Below are 14,499 nucleotides of genomic sequence, written 5' to 3' on the forward strand. Positions count from 1 at the left end.
TATACATACATACATACATACATACAGTGGTATAAATATTGGGACTTCTTTTTCAGGATCACTGTATATTTTTATATTTTTTCATGTTGTCTTTTATGTCATTTACAAACAGCTTTGTTTTTTAATATAAACCTTGTGCACTTTTATTAAATTTATCTTTTTAATACTTAAATGTAAGATCTGAAACTATAAAAAGAAGAAAACTTGGGAAAAGCTCTTCTGGACACTGGCTGAAGCAAAGATGGAGTCTCACTCCATCGCCCAGGCTGGGGTGCAGTGGCGCATTCTAGGCTCACTGCAACCTCCGCCTCCCAGGTTCTAGTAATTCTCCTGCCTCAGCCTCCCAAAGAGCTGGGATTACAGGCGCACATCATCACATCTCGCTATATTTTTCTGGTGGTGTGTGTGCACACGTGTGTGTATGCATTATAGATGGTAGGAATCTTATTTTTTTATAGATGATAGGAATCTTATCTTTTTTCCAGAAGGATTAATTATCCAGCCCCCCCGATATCCACTGCCACCTTTGCTATATAGTGAGTGTCTATAAATCTGTGGTTCCTTCGATGAGCTCTTTGTTCCGCTGCTCTACTTGTCTAGCTCTCTGTCAATACAGGCAAATGAAATTGTGCTTCACTTTGTTGCACTTCGCAGATACTGTGTTTTTCACAAATTGACGGTTTGTGGCAACCCTGCATTGAGCAAGTCTGTTGATGCCATTATTTCCAACAGCATGTGCCCACTCCGTGTCTCTGTCACATTTTGGTAATTCTTGAAATATTTCAAATTTTAATAATTATTATATCTGATCTGATGATCTGTGATTAGTGATCTTTGATGTTATTATTGTAATGGTTTTGTGGCTCCACGAACCACGTCTTTATGAAACAGCACACTTGATGGAAAAATGTCTTGTGTGTTCTCACTGCTCCACCTACTGGCCGTTCCCCCATCTTGCTCCCTCTCCTCAGGCCTCCATACTTACCCTGAGGCACAGGGAGACACATTGGCCTGAAATTAGGCCAATTAATAACCCTGCAAAATCCTCTAAATGCTCAAGTGAAAGCGAGAGTTGCAAATCGCTCACTTTAAATCAAATCTAGAAATGATGAAGCTTAGTAAAAAAAGGCTTGCCCAAAGCTGAGACAGGCCGAAAGCTAGGCTTCTTGCACCAAACACTCAGCCAGCTGTGAATGCAAAGGAAAAGTTTTTGAAGGAAATTAAAAATACTACTCCAGTGAGCACATGAATGATAGGAAAGCAACACAGTCTTATTGCTGATAAGGAGAAAGTTTTAGTGGTCTCGATAGATGATCAAACTAGCCACAACATTCCCCTGCAGTATCTCCGAGGTATGCTTGTACCTGGTTTAGCATAGCTCCACGGTAAGTTTTGATATCTTTTGAGCAAATCATCTCACCTTTTCTTATCCAAAATTGTTGTGACTATTCTTGGCTTAAATGCATTTTAGACTCACTTTATCAAGTTTCATGAAGAATTCTTTTAGATTTATTATTTGATTCCATGGAATTCATATATTATTTTGGAGATATTTACATTTTTCCAGTATTGAGCCTTCCCATTTATGGGCATGGTATGCCTCTATTTATTTAGGTTTTCTTTTATGAAGTTCAGTTTACAATTTTACAGTTTTTTTCTCTATAATGGTCTTATGCATCATTAGTTAGAGAAACCTTTAATATATTCTAGTTTATGGAATCTTTAAAATGTATTATTACTTTTTTCAGTGGTTGTTGACTACTGAATAGGATTGCAATTGAGTTTTGAACATCAATCTTATAGCTGGAAAGCTTATGAAATTCTCTTACTAGTGCTAATAGTATGGATATTCTTTTTATATACAACTCCTTTTTTTTTAGATGCAGTCTTGCTTTGTTGCCCAGGCTGGAGTGCAGTGGTGTGATCTTGGCTCACAGCAACCTCTGCCTCCCAGGTTCAAGCGATTCTCCTGTCTCAGCCTCCCGAGTAGTTGGGATTACAGGCACATGCCACCATGCCAGGAGACAGGGTTCCACTGTGTTGACCAGGCTGGTCTCGAACTCCTGACCTCTAGTGATCAGCCCTCCTCACCTCCCAAAGTGCTGGGATTACAGGTGTGAGCCACCGCACCTGGCCTTTGTGTGTAACTCCTATAACATTCATGAAATGATCTAAATTAGTGTTTATCTTTATCAAAGTTACATGTACACACTGAGTCAAATAAATAGTTATGTAAGTTTTACATATAAAAATTGGAGTCTCCCTAACATCCAACCATATTCTACCTCACAGAAGCAATTATTCTCAACTTTTAATAGATTATCTTAGATTTTTACTGCCATATCTCATATAACATGTTCATATCGCCACTTCTTCATTTTTCAGTATTAGGCATTATTTTTGACTTCCCACAATTGCAGATGGTAATATAATGCTCCGCCACTGCTGACTTAATGCCGCACGTGAACACTTTCTATTCCCCATCAACTGAATATGATTATATCATAATTTGGGATAATTTAAGAGTCAATGTCTATATCGTAATAAGTGTTTGAATATTCTTTCTTTCTTTCTTTTTTTTTTGAGATGGAGTCTCACTCTGTCGCCCAGGCTAGCATGCAATGGTGCAATCTTGGCTCACTGCAATCTCTGCCCGCTGGGTTCAAGTGATTCTCCTGCCTCAGCCTCCCTAGTAGCTGGAATTACAGGCGTGCACCACCACGGCTGGCTAATTTTTGTATTTTTAGTAGAGACGGAGTTTCACCATGTTGGCCAGGCTGGTCTCGAACTCCTGACCTCAATTGATCCACCCGCCTCAGCCTCTCAAAGTGCTGGGATTACAGACATGAACCTCCCCACCCGGCTGAACATTATTTTCAGCTGGGTCTGGTAATGTTCCTAGCTTTTGCTTATGTTCAGTCTCTCCTGTGTATGTTTGTGTAAGCACCACTATAGTCAAAATACAGACAATTCCATAACCATAAAGGTCTCCCTGGTGCTACCTCATTATAGTGACACCTACCCTCACCATACTAAGTCTCTGGCAAATGCTAACCTTTTCTATATCTCTGTAATTTTGACAATGTTATATAAATGGGATCGTACAGTATGTAATATTTTGAGTTTGATTTTTCACTCAGCATAATGCCTTTGAGATCCTTACAAGTTATTGCATATATAAATAATTTTTTTTTATTGCTGAGTGTTATTTTATTGTATGGATGCATACTGTTTGTTTAGCCGTTCACTTGTAAGACAAGTTTGTCTTACACTGGTTGTTTCCAGTGTTTTGCTGTTACAAATAAATCTGCTACAAACATTTGTGCATGGTTTTTTGTGTGTACATAAGTTTTCATTTGTCTGGGACAAATGCATGGGAGGGCAATTGCTGGTTCATGTAGTGTAGTGAGTGTATGCTTAGTTCTTTTTAAGAAGTTGACAACCAGTTTTATAGAGTGGGTGTATTATTTTACATTTCCATTTTCAATGTATTAGATATTCAGTTTCTCCGCATCCTAGCCAGCATTTGATATTGTCACTATGTTTTACTATAACTGTTCTATTAGGTACATAGTAATAATATCTCACTATGATCTTAATTTGCATTTTCCTGATGGTTAGTGATGTAAGCATCTTTCATGTGTTTATTTTCTACCTATATATCCTTGTTGATAAAATGTCTCTTTATGTCTTTCACCCATTGTGATATTGTGAAATATATATTTGGTCTTCAACCCTGTTTCCTGCCAAACAACCCCTAAAATCCTTAGACTCTCCAAAGAGATGTCTTTGTGTCTTAATGAATTGACTGATGGCTGGGAGCACCTATGTAGCTTCAGGATGGGGACTGGTCACCAGAAAGTCCAATTTTTAAAGACAGGGGACCTGAAGAGTAAGTCGATTAAATGATTTAATCAATTATGCCTACATAATGAAGCTTCTGTAAAAACCCAAAAGGACTGGGTTCAGAGAGCTTCTGGACAGCTGAACACATACAAGTTCCTGAAAAGTGCTGCACCTGCGGAGGTCATGGAAGCTCCGTGTCCCTTCCCCATTCCTCTCTCTGTGCATCTCTTCATCTATATCCTTTATAATAAGCTGGTAAACTTAGTGTTTCCCTGAGTCCTGTGGGCCACTCTAGCAAATTAATTAAACACAAGGAAGAGGTCGTGAGATCTTTGATTCATAGCTGTTGAGTCAGAAGCACATTCCTTGCAATTGGCATTGGAAGTGGGGAGAAGTTCCATGGGACTGAGTGCTCATCCCCGTGGTATCTGACGTTACCTCCAGATAGCATCAGATTAGAATTGGATTGAGGACACTCAGCTGGTGTCTGCTGCAGAATTGATTGCTTGCTTGTTGGTGGGGAAGAAATCTCCCACATTTGCTCACAGAAGTCTTCTGTGTTGATTGTTGCTATATGAGTGCAGAGGAAAAACAGTTTGAGCTTTTCCACCTTTAACCACTTGTAGTGGAAGTTTTTGTCTTGTTTTGTTGTTTTTAACTGTTGAATTTTGAGAGAGATATCCTAGATTTGAACTCTTTGTCAGATGGGTGGTTTGCAAATATTTTCGCCCAGTTAGTAGCTTTGTTTTCATCCTTAACATGGTATTTTGGAGAGCGAAAGTTTTAAATTTTGATGAAATCCAATTTATCAATTTTTAAAATTGATCATGCTTTTGATGTCAGATCTAATAATTCATCATCAAACCCTAGATCCTGAAGATTTTCTCCTAAACATTTTATAGTTTTATGTTTTATCTTTGAACCTATGATCTATTTTGAGATAATTTTTGTATAATGTATGGTATGAGGTTTTGGTTGAGGTTCATTTTTTGTTTATGGATATCCAGCACCTTTTGTTGAAAAGATTTTTTCACTTGCAGAATCAATCCTTCCTCCATTGAATTGCTTTTGCTACTCCGAAAAATCAACTGTCTGTACTTGTATGGGGCTGTTTCCAGGTTTTCTATTTTGTACCATTGATCCATGTGTCTGTTCCTCTGCCAATATCACGAAGTTTTGATTACTACATCTTTATCATGTCTTAAAATCAGGTATATTGGTTCCCTCCACTTCATTCTGTTTTGACTCTTTTAGTTCTCTTTTTTTCCCTTTGTTCATATAAATTTAAAAATAGTCTTATGTATATTTACAAAAATATGTCTAGAATTCTGATGGAAATTGTGTTAAACCTATGTATCAGTTTGGATAGAATTGACATTTTTATTATGCTGAGGCTCCCAGTCTATTGATATAGCATATCTCCCTGTGATGTTAATTTTAGGTGTCAACTTGAGTGGGTTAGGGGATATCCAAATAGCTGGCAAAACATTATTTCTGGGTGTGTCTCTGAGGGTATTTCTGGAAGAGATTAGTGTCTGAATCAGTGGACTGAGTAAGGAAGATCTGCCCTCATCTAATGAGGATGGGCACCATTTGATCAGTTAAGAGCCTGGATAAAACAAAAAGGCAGAGGAAAGGGGAATTCACTCTTTCTTCTGGAGCTGGGACACCAATCTTCTCCTGCCCTTGGATATCAGAACTCAGGTTATCTGCCCACTGGACTCCAAGACTTATACCAGTGCTATGAGATTCCCCAGTCCCAATCTCTACCTCTGTACAGTCTGAGGCCTTCAGCCTCTGACTGACAGATATGCCAACAGCTCCCCTGGTTCTCAGGCCTTCAAGTGTGGAATGAGCCACTCCATCAGCTTCTCTGGTTCTCCAGCTTGCAGAGAGCATATTGTGGGACTTCTCGGCCTCCATGATCACATGAGTCAATTCCCATAGTAAATCCCATCTCATCCATCTATTGATATATGTATCCTATTGGTTCTGTTTCTCTGGAGAATGCTGACTAATACATTCCTCTTTATTTGAATCTTCTTTGATTTCTTTCATCAGTGTTTGCAATTTTCAGCATGCAAGTCTTATATATGTTTTGTTAAATTTATAGCTATTTCATTTTTGAGCAATTTAAATGGTATTATATTTTAAATTTTGGTTTTCATGGGTTTATTGCTAGTATATAGAATTAAAGGTAACTTGGCTGGGCATGGTGACTCACACCTGTAATCCAAGCACGTTGGGAGGCCAAGGTGGGTGGATCACCTGAGGTCAGGAGATTGAGACCAGCCTGGCCAACATGGTGAAACCCTGTCGCTGCTAAAAATACAAAAATTGGCTGGGCATGGTGGCATGCACCTGTAGTCCCAGACTTGGGAGGCTGAGGCTGGAGAATCACTTGAACCCTGGAGTCGGAGGTTGTAGTGAGCCAAGATCATGCCACTGCACTCCAGCCTGGGCAACAGAGTGAAACTCCATCTAAAAAAAAAAGAATTAAAGTTAACTTTTTGCATATTGATCATGTAGTCTGTCACCATTCTGAACTCACTTATCAGTTCTAAGAGTCTCTTCTGTAGATTCTGTAGAATTTCCTACAAAGGCTATTATGCCATCTACAAATAGAGATAGTTTTATTTCTTTCTTTCTGATATGTATGCCTTTTATTTCCTTTTCTAGCCTTATTGCCCTGGCTAGGACTTCCAGTACTATACTCAATAAAAGTGGTGAGAGAGGAAGAAACACTGTGGCTGAGAAGTCATGGTGAGGCCAGGGCCTACCACCACCACTGCTGCCACCGAACAACAGAGAAAGCTCCAGGAGTACCTAGAAGTCAAAAGGAACTTCAGGTGCCAAACACTGAGCTTTATCTAAAAGCCAAAAATAATTGCCCAAATCTATCCAAGAGAATGTTATCAATCATGCTGTTTTGCCTGTTAAAGCATAAGGCCCATCAGCATTAAACTCCAGGCCAGACAAGCCAATATTACAAGGTCCCAGAAGCCAAAGCTGAAGTCACTAAAACTCGGCAAAAGGCTGAATATGTTCCTTCTAACCAAACTGTAAGCCTTCAGCGGTAGCTGACAGCAGCACAAAGCTGGATCATTCACCACAGAAGAGCTGTCAAGAAAACCCAGGGGTCACTTAATGCACAGGATTTGAAGACTACAAAGCAGCAGTTAACATATCAAGGAATGTTAAGTGTACAGACTCCATAGGAAATGCCCGCATTGAAAATTAATCTTTGGTTAGCTTTCTAAAAGAGATTAATGAAGAGAATTTGCCTCAAACCTTGTCAGACCCTGAGAGGAAGCCAGATTCTCAATTATGTGCTATAAAGAAGTTAAAGAATAACTCTCATAATTGAACCAAGAGGAATTTGGTTCCTAAACAAGCCTTGGGCAGATATTCAGTGACTAGTGCTGCCCTGAAAGACAGAGTTCATAAACAATTTGTTGGAGAAACACAAGTCAAGCTTCTGTCAGTAAAGTCACAGCAACTCTCTCAAGGAGATCTTGCAATACTGGAAGAAAAGCCCCCAAGACAGTTCCCTCTCTCTTTGTTCAGACCCTTAGTAGGACTCAAGCATCAAAAAAAAAAAAAAAAAAAATTAATGGTGGAGGGTACAAAGGTTAATAGGGTTAATTATTAAAGAGCATGTATAAGTTAGTGAACAGGAAGTAAAACATACCAAAACCAGGACCTACTCCAGTTCATTTCGGGGAGGATATAGTAACAGACATTTAAACATTAAGCAAGATCAGCAGTCCATTCAACCTTGTTTTGGGCCTTGGTCGTGTGCACTGCAAAAATCAAAAGCTATAAGCCAGAGGCCTAGTTTGACAGTTGGCAGCTTAAATTCAGTCATTCCCAGCGCCCACGGCATAAGAGCAAATGGAACTAATGGGAGCAAATGCCACAACAGCTTACAATACAAAGCACAGGCACTGGACTCCAAGTTGAAAAAGGCTCTTCTGTTTTCTAAACAAGAGAGCTCCCAAAACTCAAGCTGGTAACACAATCATGAAGGGAAAAGGAGAATCAAAAGGGATGCAAATGAATCCAAATACAGAAAAGAAGACAATAGCAGAGGATCAAAGGGAACAACTGGAAGAATGACAGAAATCTAAGGGGAAAATCTATAAGTGGCCTCCTATGACACGTTAAACAGAAAGAAAAATAATACAGAAAATAAATATTCTGGAAGACCATTGAAAAAAAGAGGAAGAAAAGAAAGCACAGCTTCAACTGCTCAATAAAACTAACAACACTCTGACAGAATGTCTGCAGCTCATTGAAAGGGGTGTGGTTTTTAATGAAATATTTGCCATATTGTCTAGTATTCCTGAGGCCGAAGAACTGCTAAATTCTGGTTCTACAAAGCAAAGTTGTTAGCCAGTAAAGGCACCTATGATGCTATTGGGCTATATGAAAAGGCCTTTAAAAATGGGGCAATACCAACACAAGTGTTACAGGATGTTGTTCTTAATATTTTGCAAGACCCAAACAAAACCATGGAAGGAATTACCTCTGACTTTTTAGTTGCTAAGACTAACATGACATCAGCAGAAGAGCCAGCCAAGAAGATGGAATCTGGAAAGTCTTGTCCTTCTCAAAAAAAAAAGGAACAGGTTAAAGCAACACCCCAAATAATGAAGGCACAACAGGATAATCATCCTGATATCAAATTGCAGATGGCTCCAACCCTGGAATAAACGGAGTGGCAGAATTGCAAAACATGAAACTTATCACTCCTGTACGGGGTTCAGTGATCAAACAAGCAGTATCCCACTACCTGGAAAGGCTGCAGGAATGCAATTTAGTAGTGACTTCTCTTGACAAGCTATTAGGTGTGAAAGAAACAAAGCATTTTATATTTTATAAAAATGAGATTTTGCCTGTAACATTACGGTTTCAAATCCTTGAATCATAATTTCTGGAGGCTTTTTTTTTTTTTAAAGGTGTTTTAGAGGGCCAGGTGCGGTGGCTCACACCTGTAATCCCAGTACTTTGGGAGGCTGAGGCAGGCGGATCACGAGGTCAGGAGATCGATACCATCCTGGCTAACATGGTGAAATCCCGTCTCTACTAAAAATACAAGAAATTAGCCGGGCGTTGTGGCGGGCATCTGTAGTCCCAGCTACTCTGGAGGCTGAGGCAGGAGAATGGCGTGAACCCGGGAAGCAGAGCTTACAGTGAGCCGAGATGGTGCCACTGCACTCCAGCCTGGGCGACAGAGTGAGACTCCATCTCAAAAAAATAAAAAAAGTGTTTTAGACCCTCTGAGATAAGAAATACTCTTGTTCAAGTGACCTGGTAAAGAACGTATAATAGAGAGGCATAATGGATGCAGAAGATTATGTATGGCCTCTCAGGGTTTCAAGTAATTTGCTTGGCTTACTCAGATTTTCTATACCCACAGGAAAGTCTTTGGTGTATGTAGTTTGACACAGTTTTATGGCATACATAAATTTCAAACTATTAAGAATTAATTTATCTTGTAAGTATGGTAAAAATTTGTACTTTGTTGATGTACTTTAACCCCAACATCGTTCTTTTTTATATTAGAAGGTTGGTGCCACAGTGTGATGGTCTTTCCTTTCGGCATCCACCTTAGCAGGGAGGGCAAGTCCTTTCACGGTGGAAGATCTGAGCTTTCACTCTGGCTTGCCAGGCTAGATGGGACATAACAGACCACCTGGTTCAAATCTCCTCACTTGCAGATGAATTTATACTAGGTTTGTCTTTGCTCAGAGCCTACAAATGACATTTATGTATGATCTTTGATTTCGGTCGCAGTATCCCTGTAGATGAAGGGTAATCCTTTCTGCGCCAGGTCTACTGGAATGAAATGCAATCTTGAATTGGGGTGGTCATCTGGCTCTTTTGGTTTATATTCAAACCTAATTTTGCATTTATTGTTCAGAAATACTAAAAGTAAAAACAAAAGGGGCAAGAGAGAAGGGCGAGGAGGAGAGAGGGGTGAGGACACCGCTTCTTCATTTCAGTGCTTTGATCTGCCAGGGTACAACAGGCCTGAGAAGGCAATGCAAGCCCCGGAGACTGTTATAAGTTCTTTTACTTTCTTTCTAAGCAACTGCTCTAGGAAAGGTAAAATCAGAGTCATCATGGTAATATAATATATAGAAAACCCTGGTCAAGATATTTTAAATTTTAACTTTGTAAATATTTAAGTATTATCCTTTAAACAATCATTAATATTTTGTTTATTCCTGCTTTTAAAAAAAGAGTGATGAGAGAAAACATTCTTGTTTCTATCCCTATCTAGGGAGAAAGCCTTCAATATTTCATCATTAAGCATGTTAGCTGTAGCATTTTGTTTTTGTAGATGTTCTTTTTAAAAAAATTTTTAGTTGACACATAATAATTATACATATTTAAGGTGCACAGAGTGATATTTTGAAACATGCATATGAAGTATAATGATCAAATCAGGGTAATTAGGATATCCAGCACTTCAAACATTTATCATTTCTTTGTGTTGGGAACATTCAAAATTCTTTCTTCTAGCTTTTTGAAAAATGCAGTAACTTATAGTTTACCATATACACCCTACAGTACTGTGGAACATCATAACTTATTTTTCATATCTAGCTGAAATTTGTAACCATTCACCAACTTCTCCGTATCCTTCCTACCCTCCTACCCTTCCCAGCCTCTGATAACCATAAGTCTCTACTTCTATGGGCTCCATTTTTTTTTTTAGTTCCCACATGTAAGAACACGTGGTATTTGCCTTTCTGCGCCTGACTTATTTTACTTAACAATGTCCTCCAGGCTCATCCATGTTGCTGCAAATGACAGGATTTCATTCTTTTTTTTTTTAAATGGCTGAGTAGTATTCTATTGTGCACATAATACCACTTTTTTTTATTCTTTCATCTGTTGATGGACATTTAGGCTGATTCCACACCTTTACAATAGTGAATAGTGCTGCAATAAACATGAGCATCCCTTTGAGAAACTGATTTCCTTTCCTTTGGATAAATACCCAGTAGTAGGATTGCTGGATTGTATGGTAGTTCTATTTTTGGTTTTCAGAGAAGTCTTTATACTACTTTCAATAATGGCTCTACTAGTTTACATTCCCACCAACAGTGTATAAGAATTTCCCTTTCTTCACATCCTTGCCAGCATTTGTTATTTTTTGTCTTTTTGATAATAGCCAATCTTAACTGGGGTGAGATATCTCATTGTGGTTTTGATTTGCATTTCCTCATGGTTAGTGATGTTGAACATCTTTTCATATACTTGTTGGCCATTTATCTGTATGCCTTCTTTTGAGAAATGTCTAATTAGATAATTTGCCCACTTTTAAATTGGGTTATTTGTTTTTGGTTGTTAAGTTGTGTGAGTTTCTTGTATATTCTGAATATCAGATCCTTGTTGGGTGAATAGTTTGCAAACTTTTCTCCCACTCTACAAGTTGTCTCCTCACTCTACTGATTGTTTTCTTTGCTGTGCAGTAGTTTTTTAGTTTGATATAGTCCTATTTGTCTGTTTTGTTGCCTTGTTGCCTGTGGTTTTGAAGTCTTATCCATAAAATCTATGGCTATAAAAATGCCCTGAAGCAGCTCCTCTATATTTTCTTCCAGTAGTTTTATAGCTTCAGGTCTTACATTTAAGTCTTTAATCCATTTTCAGCTGATTGTTGTGTATGGTGAGAGATAGAGGTCTAGTTTCATTCTTCCGCATATGGATATCCAATTATTCTGGCACCACTTATTGATAAGATATCCTTTCTCTGATGTATGTTTTAGGTGCCTTGTTGAATGTCAGCTGAATACACAGATTTATTTCTGGGTTTTCTATTCTGTTTCATTTTTTTATGTGTCTATATGCCAATACCATGCTGTCTTGGTAACTGCAGCTCTATAGTATGTTTTGAAGTAAGGTAGTGTGATACCTCTAGCTTTGGTTTTTTTGCTCAGCATTGCTTTGGCTATTTAGGATCTTTTGTGGTTCCATACAAATTTTAGGTTTTTTTTTCTATGTCTGTGAAGAATATCATTGGTATTTTGATAGGGATTGCATTGCATCTGTGGATTGTTTTGGGTAGTATGATCATTTTAACAATATCGGTTCTTACAATCCATGAGCACAGGATGTTTTTCCACTATTTTGTGTTCTCTTAAATTTCTTTAATCAGTATTTTGTAGTTTTTATTGTGGAGGTTTTTCACCTCCTTGGTTAAATGTATTCCTAGATATTTTATTTTATTTTATTTTTATAGCTATTGAAAATGGGATTGCTTTTTAAATGTGTTCTTCAGCTATTTATTGTTGGTGTATAAAAAACTACTAATTTTAGTGTTGATCTTGCATCCTGCAACTTTACTGAATTTGTTTATTAGTTCTAAGAGGTTTTTTGGTGAAGTCTTTAGTTTTTTTCTATATATAAGATCATATCATCTGCAAAGAGGGACAATTTGACTTTTTCTTTTCCAATTTGGATCTTTTATTTCTTTCTTCTGCTTGATCATTCTGATTAAGACTTCCACTACTATATTGAATAGGAGTGGTCAAAGTGGGCATCTTTGCCTTATTCCAGTGCATAAAGGAAGAAAGGCTTTTGCTTTTCCCCATTCAGTAGCTGTGGGTTTGTTATATATGGCCTTTATTATGTTGAGGTATGTTCTTTCAGTGCCTAATTTGTTAAGAGTAAGTTTTATTTTGAAGGGATGTTGAATTTTATCAAATCCTTTTTTCTGCATCTATTGAGATGATCATATGGTTTTTGTCTTTCATTCTGCTGCTGTGATGTATCACATTTATTGATTTGTGTGTGTTGAACCATCCTTGCATCCCTAGGATAAATGTTATTTGATCATGATGTATTATCTTTTTGATGTGTTGTTGGATTTGGCTTACTAGTATTTTGCTGAGGATTTTTGCATCTATGTTAATCAGGGATATTGCCTGTAATTTTCTTTTTTATTGTTTCCTTGTCTGGTTTTGTATCAGGGTAGTGCTGGCCTCATAGAATGAGTTAGTAAAAATTCCCCCTTCAATTTTTTTGAGCAGTTTAAGAAGAATTAGTGTTAGTTTGTTATAAGTTTGGTAGGATTTAGCAGTAAAGCTGTTTGGTCCTGGGCTTTTTTTTGTTGGGAGAGTTTTTTATTACTGGTTCAATCTTGTTACTTGTTATTGGTATGTTCAGATTTTCTGTTCCTTTCTGGTTCAATCTTGGTGTGTTGTATACATCCAGGCATTTATCTATTTCCTCTTGGTTTTCAATTTGTTAGCATATAATTGTTCATCATAGTCTATAATGATCCTTGGTATTTCTGTGGTATCAGTCGTAATGTCTCCTTTTTCATTTGAGGAGCCAGCTTCATTCCCCTACATGTGGCTTGCCAATTATCCCAGCACGATTTGTTGAATAAGGTGTCCTTTCTCCACTTACATGTTTTTGTTTGCTATGTCAAAGATCAGTTGGCTATAAGTATTTGGCTTTATTTCTGGGGTCTCTATTCCATTACATTGGTCTATGTGTTTATTTCTATACCAGTATCATGACCATTTTATCTCTTTTTATGTTTTTTGACTTAAAGTCTATTTTATCTAATACAAATATAGCTAATCCTACCTGCTTTTGATTTCTATTTGTGTAAAATATTTTTTTTCATCCCTTCAGTTTCAATCTATGTGTCTTTACAGGTGAAGTGAGTTTCTTGTAAGCAAAATATAATTGTGTCTTGTCTTTTTTATCCATTCAGCCAGTCTATATCTTTTAACTGGATATGTAAACTGTTTACATTCAAGATTGTTATTGATAGGTGAGGAAGTACTGTCATTTTCTTATTTGTTTTTGATTGATTTGTACATCCTTTGTTTTTTCTTCCTCTCTTATTGGTTACTTTTGTGATTTGGTGGTTTTCTGTAGTGACAACATTTTATTTCTTTCTCTTTTTCATTTGTTTATCTGCTCTACCAGTGATGTTTACACTTTTGTGTGTTTTCATGATGGTAGATGTTTTCCCTTAACTTCCAAATGTAGAATTCCCTTAAGCATCTTGGGTCTTGAGAGGTGAGTGGGATCCAGTGTGAATTTTCTCCCTGAAACAAGGCAGTCACATGAACTCCAGGCAGCTCCCATACTAGGCTTATGGCCTGTAAGGGCCAAGAGGTTCTCCTGTGGCTAGGATTATAGGTGTCCATGGTGAGAATGTGCATCACTGTGAATCTCTTGCTTACCATTTTCCCACAATGGGGAGTTCTTCCTGGCACTGAGCTGATCCCAGCCGGGGCAACTGCTCACTTCCCTTTCTTTCAGTGCCTCAGAGGGTTCCTGTCACTTCCCTGATGAATTCTAGTGTTTTCTCTTAGACACTCTATTCAATATGTGGTTGTCAACTCTCTGTTTTGATCTTTCTTTGTGAAAGAGGTGAGTGTTGGGCATCTCTAGTCAGCCATGATGTCTCCTTAGTAGATGTTATTTATCAAGTTGAGAAAGTTCCTCTATAATATCTAGCTTTCTGAGTTTTTAATATGACAGAGTGTAGAATTTTGTCAAATGCTTTTTCTAATAACTTGATACAGTCATCTGATTTTTCTTCTTTAGACTGTTATTGCAATGAACTATACTGACAGATTTTCAAACATAGAATCAGCCAGGCATCTTCATTCTGCT

The sequence above is a fragment of the Pongo pygmaeus genome, chromosome 21 (genome assembly GCF_028885625.2).
Source record: "Pongo pygmaeus isolate AG05252 chromosome 21, NHGRI_mPonPyg2-v2.0_pri, whole genome shotgun sequence".
Taxonomy (NCBI): domain Eukaryota; kingdom Metazoa; phylum Chordata; class Mammalia; order Primates; family Hominidae; genus Pongo; species Pongo pygmaeus.